Below are 10,793 nucleotides of genomic sequence, written 5' to 3'. Positions count from 1 at the left end.
TTCCCGACGCCCGCCCGGCTTCTTCTCCGCTCAGCAGGGAAGGGGCACCAGCCGCGCTCCAGGGACTCTTTTTCCTCGGGCAGCGGCATGATCACGCTTTTGGGTGGTGAGTGAAGAGAAAGGAGCAGAGAGTCACGTGACCGTCCCAGGATCACGTGAGGGGCGCGCGCCTGTGCCCGGGCGCCTGGGTTTCCTGCAGGAGGGAGCGGGCCTCGCCGGGGACCCGATCCGACCCTCTCCTCCTCCTCCTCCTCCTCCTCCTCCTCCTGCCGGGGAGCCCCCGAGGCGGGCCCGGGACCCTCGGGCCTCTGGAGGGAGGCGCCCCCTGCTGGCCGAAGTTCCTCCTCCCGCCTCTCCCGCCCGGCAGCAGCAGCAGCAGGAGCAGGTCGTTCCTCCGTTCGTTCTGTGGGAAGAGCGAGAAGGGGCCCGTCGGGGAGGCCGGAAGAGGAAGGTGGGGAGGGGGGGGGGGACAGCCGGCGCCCTCCCGTGCGGAGAAGGGCCGCCTCCCGCGCTCGGGCCCCTTGGCTCCGGGTCCCCCCCCCCCCCGCTTTGGAGCAGCCCTGGAAGGGTGTGTGTGTGTGGGGGGGTGTCTGCTGGGACCCTCCTCCGAGCAGGAGTTGTTTTTTTTTTTGAGGGGGGTCAGGCGAGACTCATTCCCGCGCAAGACAACCCATTTTCTCTTCAGGCAGAAGGAGCGAAAAAATTATATTCCTGCCCCCCCCCTCCCGTGTTTGTTTTTTCCCTCAAGGGCGTCCTCTCGGAAGGCCACTCCGTCGACACTAGGGGTTTGTTTAGTTATTGGTTTGTTGCTTATTGTTTTTGTGTGTAAACCGCACAGAGTCGTGTGGCACCCTCAATCTGTGGTGTAGGGGAAAAAATACACGAATAAACAAATGATTAACCGCCCAGATTTATGCTGTCTTGTGTGTGGGAAAATAGACGGTGAGGTTCACACTTCATTAAAACGTGCCTCTCAAAAGTCCTGCACTCTCGGATGTTTGTGGCTGCTCTTGTTCCACTGCTCGGAGTGATTCCCCCCCCCCCCGGAGGGGTCGCCTCCTGAGCTTGTCCAGGGCAGGAGAGTTTGCCAGGTGGAGATGTAACAGGTACACCTTGCGCGCTCGCTCGATGACTCCCTGAGGCCCAAACAGAGCGGCCGTGGGGTCTGCAGCTGTTCCCCCCCTCGTGTAGTTTAAAAGTAATGCCAGTGTTTGGCCCAGATGGCATTATGCTTCATGTCCAGATGTTTATTCAGTTATTTAAGATAATCCTGCCTTTCTCCTTTAAAGAGCCCAAGGTGGCTTACATCATTAAATATTACGCTATTTGAAGCCAGAAGCCTGTGAAGGGAGAAGGACGCTCCTGGTAGGGGCTGCAGCTGCCTCAGTGAAGGCCCAAAGTGGCATCAATGGGGGTGGGAAGAAAGCAGTTGTGGAGAACGAGGGAGAAGGGGGGGGGCGGTGAAGTGTCTTCAGATCATTTTGAATGGATGGCAACCCTAGGAGTGAATGAACGCCAGAAGGTGGGCATTTCCCTTCAAGTCCCTGCGGAATTTAAATTTTATATGATTATAATTTTTATAGCCTGCTCCGTATCCCAGAGTGAGTTACAACAATTTCAAAAACATAAGAGGTTTAAACAATTTAAAATCACAGTTTAAAACACAAAATTAAGACATTCAACTATTTAAAAAAAGAAGCCGTGTTACGCAGGGGAGCAGGAGGCATTGGGGGACTGAGATGAGTCCTTCTAGTTCGTAATCATCATTGTCTGTTTTATAAAAATATGCTTGTATAAAGCCTTACTGTTTTGATGGCTAATGCTGGTGTGTCGACCTGGGTTGTGTTGTTGGAAGGAGGATTGGGCCCACCTTGTTGAATGGTGAGGGGAGGGCTGTCCTCTTTGGTGGAGTTTACCCAGCACCCAAATTTTCCCTGTGCCTGGGAAAGATCTTACAGTGACCATCAAAGCCACTTCTCCCGACTTTCTGTCTCTTTCCTGCCAGGGTGTCCTCTCTAGATCCTGCTTGTCGGCTCTGAGTAAGTGAGTAGCCACCAGCTTGGTTTTAGGCCCTCCTAAATGATTTAGGTCCGTGCTCTGGTCCATGGGGTCACGAAGAGTCGGACACGACTAAACGACGACGAAATGATTTGGAGAGCTGGAGGTGAGAGCTGGACCGTAAAGAAGGCTGACGGCCAAAGAATTGATGCTTTTGAATTGTGATGCTGGAGGAGACTCTTGAGAGTCCCCTGGACTGCAAGGAGAACAAACCTATCCATTTTGAAGGGAATCAACACTGAGTTGCTCACTGGAAGGACAGAACCTGAAGCTGAGGCTCCAATACTTTGGCCAACTCATGAGAAGAGAAGACCCCCCTGGAAAAGACCTTGATGTTAGGAAAGTGTGAAGGCAAGAGGAGAAGGGGACGACAGAGGATGAGATGGCTGGACAGTGTCTGCGAAGCGACCAACATGGCGTGCTCTGGTCCATGGGGTCATGAAGAGTCAGACACGACTAAATGATTTAGTATTGATGCAGCCTGGCCTGGATGTCGGCCTGTGCCATCAGTGGGAGGTGGGATACTGCAGGGAACCTGGCTGAGAGGACTAGAACCGGGGGTGGTGGTGGTGGGGAGAGCAGTGGTGCTGTTGCAGCAATAGATAGAGCACAGCACCATCCTGCTTCTTTTCCAGGGGATCCCAGCCAGCCAGCCAGCCTGTGGGTCCCTGGAGAGTCTGTGGTGATGGGGGGGCAGCAACAGGAACATTGCTCTGAATTCTCCACTCATGGGGAGCAAAGCGCAGTCAGGCTGATCATTTCCTCAAGGGAGCAGTTGCTCGTCTGCCTTGAGATAAGCACCTGAAGGGCAAGGCTCAAATCCAGGCAGTGCCTCTCCTTCCACCCCGGGACCAGCCTCCTGCCCTTTCCCAGGTGTAGCACAGCCTCCTCCTCTCTGACGTTGAATGCTCTCTCTATGTCGCTCTTTGCAGACCAGGATGCTCAGAACTACCAGAGGAATTCTGGAGCAGAAGACTTCCTTTGGAACAGGTGTCAGGGCTTCCTTTTCCAACCGGTGAAGGTGGGGCAGGTCAGTGCCTGCCAGCCCTTCTGGCGACCTGGTATCTCCTTAGCCCCTTGCATGAGGCATGTGCATCAGCTGTCGGTGTTCAAGCATAGGGCAGGGCTGCTAGTGGCATGCTGCATTTTGTGTGGGGCCGGCCCCATCACAAGTGGGCTTTCCCCCATTTGAACTTCATTTGAACTGATTTGGGTGCTTGGGCTCAAAAAGGTTCACCATCACTGGGCTAGGGGATCCCTGGGGTCTCTCTTCCAGTCCTGCCATTCCGTGTTTCTGCCTCTGTTTCCTACACGATCTGCCAATTGGAAGTTGAGCCTTGCCTCCTTTTGGGAGGAGGGAAGCCAAACATCGAGCTGTGTTGTGCCCTTCGAACCTCTGAGATCAGAAAGGAAAGTGGCTTGGTGCGTCCCGGATGCGACTCCACGTTCCTTACTGAAAAGTGAGCCAAGCCCTCGCAAATCGCCGGCTCACTTTTCATAAGAGGGTCAGGGTGAGCAAAGCCCCTCAAATGTGTTTGCTCCTAGCTGGCTGTCAAGGGGTCCTGGGTTTTTTGATCAGGGCTTATGGCTGCACTCTGGGCTTGCTGTGTGCTCGTTCCATCATCCTTACATGTCTTGGACCTTCCTCCTTCCCTTGTACTTCTCATGGAAGTGGTGGGCAGCTAGTCAGGTGAGGGGCTCAGCCCCTGCCTGTGTTTGCAAAGGACTCTCTTGTGGCTTGTCCTGTGCCAGCCACTGTGGAGACTGGCAGTCTGCACACCTTCTCTTTCCCTGAATGAAGCTGGTTCGCCTAAGTGCAGGCCTTGCCGATCAACAGATGCTGTGCAGCATTTTTTTTTTAAATTATCTGTTTATTAGACAAGTTTAACATGAAGCAAAAACATTTTCCTCTCAAGCAGACAGTTAAAAAGGCCCACTGGAGCACTCAAGAGTGAGAAGCTAATTTCCATGGTGTCTCCTTTCTCTCTGTCTCTCTCCTGTCAGTGCCTGCTTAGGCACCTAATTAATGTTTGGGTCAGGCATCAGGTGGCCGCTAGGAGGCCCACCAGACCCACCTTCGGGCCCTTGGGCAGCCGCTGTTCACAGCTGCACTGGTGCTGAAACCCTCGTAGAGATGGGGAGGCCTGGGGGGGGGGGAAAGCGAGAAAAAAACACAATTTCCCCCCCATTGTTTCCCCCCCTAGTCTTTGTTTTTTATCGGAAAAACTGGGAGAAAAAAAGGAGCTTAGAATATGTTCTTTTACAATAATAAATAATATGTCTATGATATGGTATTCTAGCTATATGACATAAAGGCCTTAATGAAAGACTTCTGAGACTTTATGTATATTTATGTTCTCTTGTGCTGCAGCCCGGTCCTTCTCGGCGGGGTCTCTGAGCAGCCAGACTGTCCTTTCTTTGGGCTAGAAGGTGCTGGGAGGGCTGGTTCAGCCCATCGCGCAAGAGGATCTTGAGGTCTCCTGCTGCCCAGGGTCCAGCTGCCAATTCTGGGCCACCAGATGCCTCTGGTCTGTTGGGGAGGCAAAAACTCACCCTCTTTTTCATTTTTCATTGCCAACCTCCAGGGGTTGACGTGAGGACGATGGCTTCTCAGCTTAGTCATGAATGACCCATGGTGTCCCATCATCCTTGGAGGTAAAGGACACGTGCGATGCCACAGGACTGTGTCCAGCACCCGGGGTTCTTCAGCATCTTTGGAAGTGACTGGGAGAAGTGCTGGGGGGGGGTCGGGTTTGGGGGATGCTCGTAAAACTTGTGGATGACATCCTACTAAGATGGTTTGGCTAATACGTATCCCAGAAGAAGCGATCAGGAATTGAGATGACCAAGGCAGACGAGAGAACTGGGCCAAAGCAAACAAAACGAGCTTCAACCGGGGGCGGGGGGGGGAACTGGAAGGACTGCCTTTTAGGGCAGGAAGAACCAAGTGGGTGCTCGCTTCGGCAGCACATATACTAAAATTGGAACGATACAGAGAAGATTAGCATGGCCCCTGCGCAAGGATGACACGCAAATTCGTGAAGCGTTCCATATTTTTTTTAATTAGATTTTCAAGCTTGAGAAAAAAAGAGGAGTTAATGAAAGCGTTACGGGAGAATCCAGGAAGCTTGGTGATTGCTAAATATCCAGTACAGATTTTTAACGATTTTTCGCATGAGACAATGGAATTTCGCAGAAAAATGAGAGTTATCACATCTATTCTGCAAAAAAAAAGTGTGAAATACAGTTGGGGATACCCTTTGTTCCTAAAGATTCATCACGATGGAAAATTTAACAAAGTTATATCCGTTCAAATGGCTTTGGACTTCTTAAAGGATTCTGGAATATTAACAAGAAAAGAGTGGGAGGAGCAGATGAGGCTGATGAAGAAATCAGGGTCAAATCAGGAATCTGAGGAAGATGAAACAATGGAGCGCGATTCAATTGAGAGCGATAAGGGCGAGGGAGAACAAGAACAAGATCAAGAAGAAGAGGAACGACAACTAGAAGAAGAACAGGAAAAGGAAAAACAAGGAGCAATTCCAAAACAACCAAGGAAGACTAGGGGACGTGGAAAATCAAAGGAGTAAAAGTTTTTAGGTATAATTTAAAATGTAATTGAGATAAATGGAGAGGGTCTGGTAGGATGAATTCTTAGTAGAAAAAAAAAAAAAAGACAAGAATCAATGGGTAAACCAGAAAGAAAAGGAGGGAAGAAGGGATGAGAAGGGAATGATATCGTAAGGAGAAATAAAGGGAGATACCCAGTGAGGGTAAATTTAAGTGGAAAAAAAAGAGAAGGGGAGGAACAATCGGGAATAAATAAGAGCAAATGAGACACAAAAAGGAGAAAACCGAATATAGAGGAACAATATGGAAATAGATGTATAGATCTAGATGGAAAAAATCTGGGAAGAAATATTTATTTAAAAAAAAAAATTCTATGAAAGTTAGATAGTGACATTCCCTTCTCATCCTATGTTTTAAAATAATGTTTTGATTATTATTATTAGTTACATTGCCTTTCCTGTTTATGTGATAACAGTACATATTATGAAATGTATACGAGTGTATGGGTAAGGATATATATATATACATATATGTGTGTATGTGTATATATATATATACGTATGTGTGTGCGTATGTGAGTATATAAATATATACAGTATGGATTTATATAACATTATAAAGCGAGAGAGGGAGAGAGCCGAGGCGGAGGAGACAGACATGTCCCCCCCCCCAGGGTCAGTAGAGAAGACCGGAAGAAATTTTGCGAAGTATGGGGGGGAGAAATATTAGTAGTGGGGGGTGTAGGTAAAGGTAGTAGGATTTTATGTTTATGCTTATTTTTGTGTTTAGTGTTTTGTTTCGTAATAAGGGGGGCAAGGGTACACCAATCAGGACTAGTATTAGTAAAAAAAATAGTAACAAGTAAATTGAAATATGGTTAAATATTTAAATTTTCTTACATGGAATGTAAAAGGCCTTGGATCTAACTCAAAGAGGGCTAAGATACAGAGTGTTTTGAATAAAAGTAATAATGATATTGTATTTCTGCAAGAAACTCATCAAAAACAGGAAGGTGTCAATGAACTGAAAGGTAAATGGATTCAAATTTATGAAAAATCATTTGGAACCTCTAAATCTCGAGGCGTGGCAATATTAATTTCAAAAAAGTGTGAATTTCAGATTGAAAAAATAGAAAAAGATACTCAAGGAAGATACTTGATAATACAAGGGAAAGTGAGAGGGGAAGAGATTACGCTTGTAAATGTGTATGCACCTAATGAGCGACAAGAAGAATTTTTAGAAAATATATTGGGAAAGTTGGACAAATTGAGAAAAGGGTCAGTAATATTAGCAGGAGATTTCAATATGGTAATGGATTTGGCGAAAGATAAATCAAAGCTGCAGACTGGGGAAAGGAAATCTAAAACTACAGGTTTTAATAGATTAATAAGTAGAACTGATTTGAAAGATGTATGGAGAGAGTTAAAAGGGGATGAAAGAAGATTTTCTTTCAGCTCACAGGTGCACAACACATATTCAAGGATAGATTATATATTTGTGTCTAATGATTTGCTTCCTAGAGTAAATGAAACAGTTATTGATGTTATACAAATTTCAGACCACGCCAGAGTGAAAATGGAGTTGATGATTAAATGTGATTATAAAGTGGCAAATAGGTGGAAAATGGATACGAGTATATTTAGAAATCCAAACCTAATTGAAAAATTTCAAAAGGATTTATATGAAACATGGGAAATAAATGAGAAAGGGGGAAGTCAAACTAAGGTAATATGGGATGCAATGAAATCTGTGGCAAGAGGGTATGCATGTAAAATGTCATACATGATAAAGAAAAAACAGGGGGAAAGAATACAGGAATTAGAAGATAATATAAAGGAATTAGAAAAGATAGTTATAAAAACTAGGGATAAAAAAGCAATAATAGAATTACAAGCAAAGAGAAAGGAACTGGAAGGAATTCATTTAGAAAAGGTACAAAGAAATTTAATATATTTAAAAAGAAATTATTTTGAATTTAGTAATAAGAATTCTAAATTACTAGCTAATGCGTCTTCAAAAAAAAAGAATAAAAGTAATATAGGAGTAATACAAGATATGAAGGGGGAAAGATGTAATAAAACAAAGGAGAAGCTTGAAGCTTTTCAAATGTTTTATAAAACTTTATATAGCAGTAAAAATCCTTCCACTATAAAAATAGAAGAGTATATTAAAAATAATTTTAATAAAAAAATCTCAGATGATGATAAAAATGTTATGGAGCAGATGATTACGGAAAAGGAAATAGAGGAAATTATAAACAGTTTAAAAGTAGGAAAGACCCCTGGAACAGATGGACTAGGCCCAGAGTATTATAAAGTATTTAAAAAGATCCTTATACCAAAATTAAAAGAGTTATTTAATAAGATATTAAAGGGAGAAGAAATCCCACTTTCATGGAGAGAATCACTTATAGTTTTAATACTGAAACCAGATAAAAACCCTGCAAACATGGATGCATATAGGCCAATATCATTGATAAATCAGGATGCTAAGATATTTACGGCAATAATGGCAAAAAGATTGAATAGTTTTATGTGGAAATATATTGAAAAAGACCAAAATGGATTTATACTTGGTAGGCAAATGTCTGATTTAATGAGGAGGGTACTTAATGTAATGAACTTGGCGAAAGAAAGTAATTCTAAGGCGGGAGTAATATCACTAGATATATTTAAAGCTTTTGATTCAGTGGAATGGGAGTCATTGAAGACATTAATTAAGTATTTAGGGTTTGGATCTAATTTCAATCATATAATTCACCAACTTTATTCTCAGAATACAGCTAAGGTTATAGTGAACGATGGTATAACTGAAACAATATACTTAGGTCGGGGCACTAGACAAGGTTGCCCCCTATCTCCAGTACTTTTTACAATGATAATTGAAATTTTGGCACAGATAATTAGAGAAGATAAACAAATTAGAGGGGTAGATAATAAAGAGAATGGTAAGATAAATTTATTTGCCGATGATACATTATTAATAGTTAATAATCCAGTTGAAACAATTGAAAGGTTGAAAATACATTTGAAGGAATTTGAGAGTATAATGGGATTAAGGATAAACTGGGGGAAGTCCGAATGTTTATTGTTAAACCATTCAGAAGAAGAGGAAAATAAAGTGAAAACAATATTTGAAGGTAAAATAGGAAAGGTTATGAAATATTTGGGGATTAGTATAACTTGGAACCTACAAGAAATAATCAAAATAAATTTGGATAGATTAAAAACAGAGATAACTGGAAGGATAAAGGAATATCAGAAATTAAAAATTTCATGGTTTGGTAGAGTTGCATTATGTAAAATGAAAATAATCCCTAAATTAAATTTTATATTTTGGATGCTCCCTATAAAGATTACAGAAAAACAATTAAAAGAATGGCAGATAATGATAAATTGTTATTGTAATGGAAATAAACGAGGGAGGATTAATAAAAAATTATGGTATGTAGCACAAAAAAAGGGAGGTCTTGGATTACCTAATATAAAATTATATTATGTAGCGAATCAGCTTAGACATATCCCAGATATAATTAAGGATAATAAAAATTTAATTTGGATGGATATGGAGATGGAAGGAATACGAGAAACTGTGGAAAGTATCTTGTTTAAAAAGAAAATTGCAGAAGGGATAAAAAAGATTAAAAATCCGTTTTTAAGAAACATGTTGGAAAATTGGAAGGAATTTAGAGAGGTATTGAGTCCACAGATATCTCCTTTATCTCAGGTAGTTGATTTAAGGAATTTCCCAGAAAATTTAAAAAATTTAAAGAATGTATTAAAAAGCAAACAGATAAGTAGATTAAAAGACTGGACAGAGAAGATAAAAGAAAAAGGGGATATAAAAAAGATATTAGGGGGAGAAGGGTATTCATGGTTAAATTTAATTCAATTAGAAAAGTGGACAAGAGAATGGTATACTAAAGAAGGGAAAGGTAGAAATATGACAAAATTTGAAGAAATTATAGAAAAAGATTGAAATCAGAGGAAAAAACAGAAAGAAAAGGAACTGTAAGTCAAATATATAAATTATTAAATCAAGTAGAACAGGGTACTGTAGGGTTAAAAATGCAATGGCAAAATGATTTGGATGAAGAAGTAATAGGAGAAGAATGGGATAAAATATGGGATCAGAGAATTATGAAGAACATGTCAGTAAGGATAAAAGAAAACTGCTATAAAGTAATATGGAGGTGGTATTTAACGCCGGTCAAAATGAATATGATGGATAAAACTGTGTCATCATTATGTTGGAGTTGTAAAAAAGAGAAGGGGACGTATTTACATATGTGGTGGCTATGTGAAAAAAGAAAGAAAGAATGGAAAGTAATATTTAGGGAAATAACTGAAATTATGGGATTGAATATTTCAATGTCCCCAATAACAGCTTTATTGAATTTGAGTAAAGAGCAATTGGTGAATGAAAATAAGGATTTAATAATAATAATGATTACGGCTGCAAGGATAATTATGGCAAGGAATTGGAGAAATGAAAATCAATTTAACCTTGAGGAATGGTATAGAGAATTGTGGGATATGGCTATTAATGATAAACTGACATGCGATATGAAAATAAGCAGGGGCCAAATGAAAAATAATGACTTTAAAAAAATATGGAACGTATTTTTAGAACATGTATTTCGGAGAGGGAGGGGGTATACGCCGAGTGAAGAAACATTGAAATTTTGGAATGAAAATGGATGGAAAGAAGTGTAATGCTAGTCCTGAGGGTGATGGGTTCACTGTTATGTTTTGTAATTTATAGTCTCGTAACTTACAGTTTGTTTTTTTGTAGTAGTAGGTATTTTGTATTTTTTAGGCTTTTTTTATTATTATTTTTTGTACTTTTTAATTATAAATAAAAATTAAAATTTAAAAAAAAAAAAAAAAAGGAAGAACCAAGTGGGCAGGTACACTGCAAGCAGGAGGGGTGACGGCTGCCTTGACAGTAATACAGGTGGAAACGATCTAGGGATCTTAGGCTCCCACAAGCTCAACATGAATCAACGTGTGATACGGCGGCAAAGAGAGAGAAAGAGAGACTCCGTCCGAGGCTGCAGTCCAGCATCCAGAGGATTCCCTCGATAGGTGAGGTCCTACCACTGGTTTGGTTGGACCTCACCTGGAATCAGGTGTGCACTTCTGAGAACAACATAGTTTAAGGGA

At 42.2% G+C, this 10,793-nt stretch overlaps 1 long non-coding RNA gene and 1 other non-coding gene across 2 annotated transcripts; both read left to right on the top strand.

The window, feature by feature from the left end:
* Positions 1-6: 6 nt before the first annotated feature.
* On the top strand, positions 7-10,222 carry LOC140706450 (uncharacterized). The gene is made up of 2 exons (XR_012086075.2): positions 7-106; positions 2,006-10,222. It is a non-coding gene; the product is annotated as an uncharacterized LOC140706450 (long non-coding RNA).
* On the top strand, positions 5,010-5,116 carry LOC144589377 (U6 spliceosomal RNA). Its single transcript, XR_013545456.1, has one exon. It is a non-coding gene; the product is annotated as a U6 spliceosomal RNA (small nuclear RNA).
* Positions 10,223-10,793: the final 571 nt, after the last annotated feature.

This window comes from Pogona vitticeps, chromosome 4 (assembly GCF_051106095.1).
Source record: "Pogona vitticeps strain Pit_001003342236 chromosome 4, PviZW2.1, whole genome shotgun sequence".
NCBI classification, from domain to species: Eukaryota; Metazoa; Chordata; class Lepidosauria; order Squamata; family Agamidae; genus Pogona; species Pogona vitticeps.
Note: the sequence above shows the minus strand (reverse complement) of the source record. Positions and strands in the feature narration are given on the sequence as shown.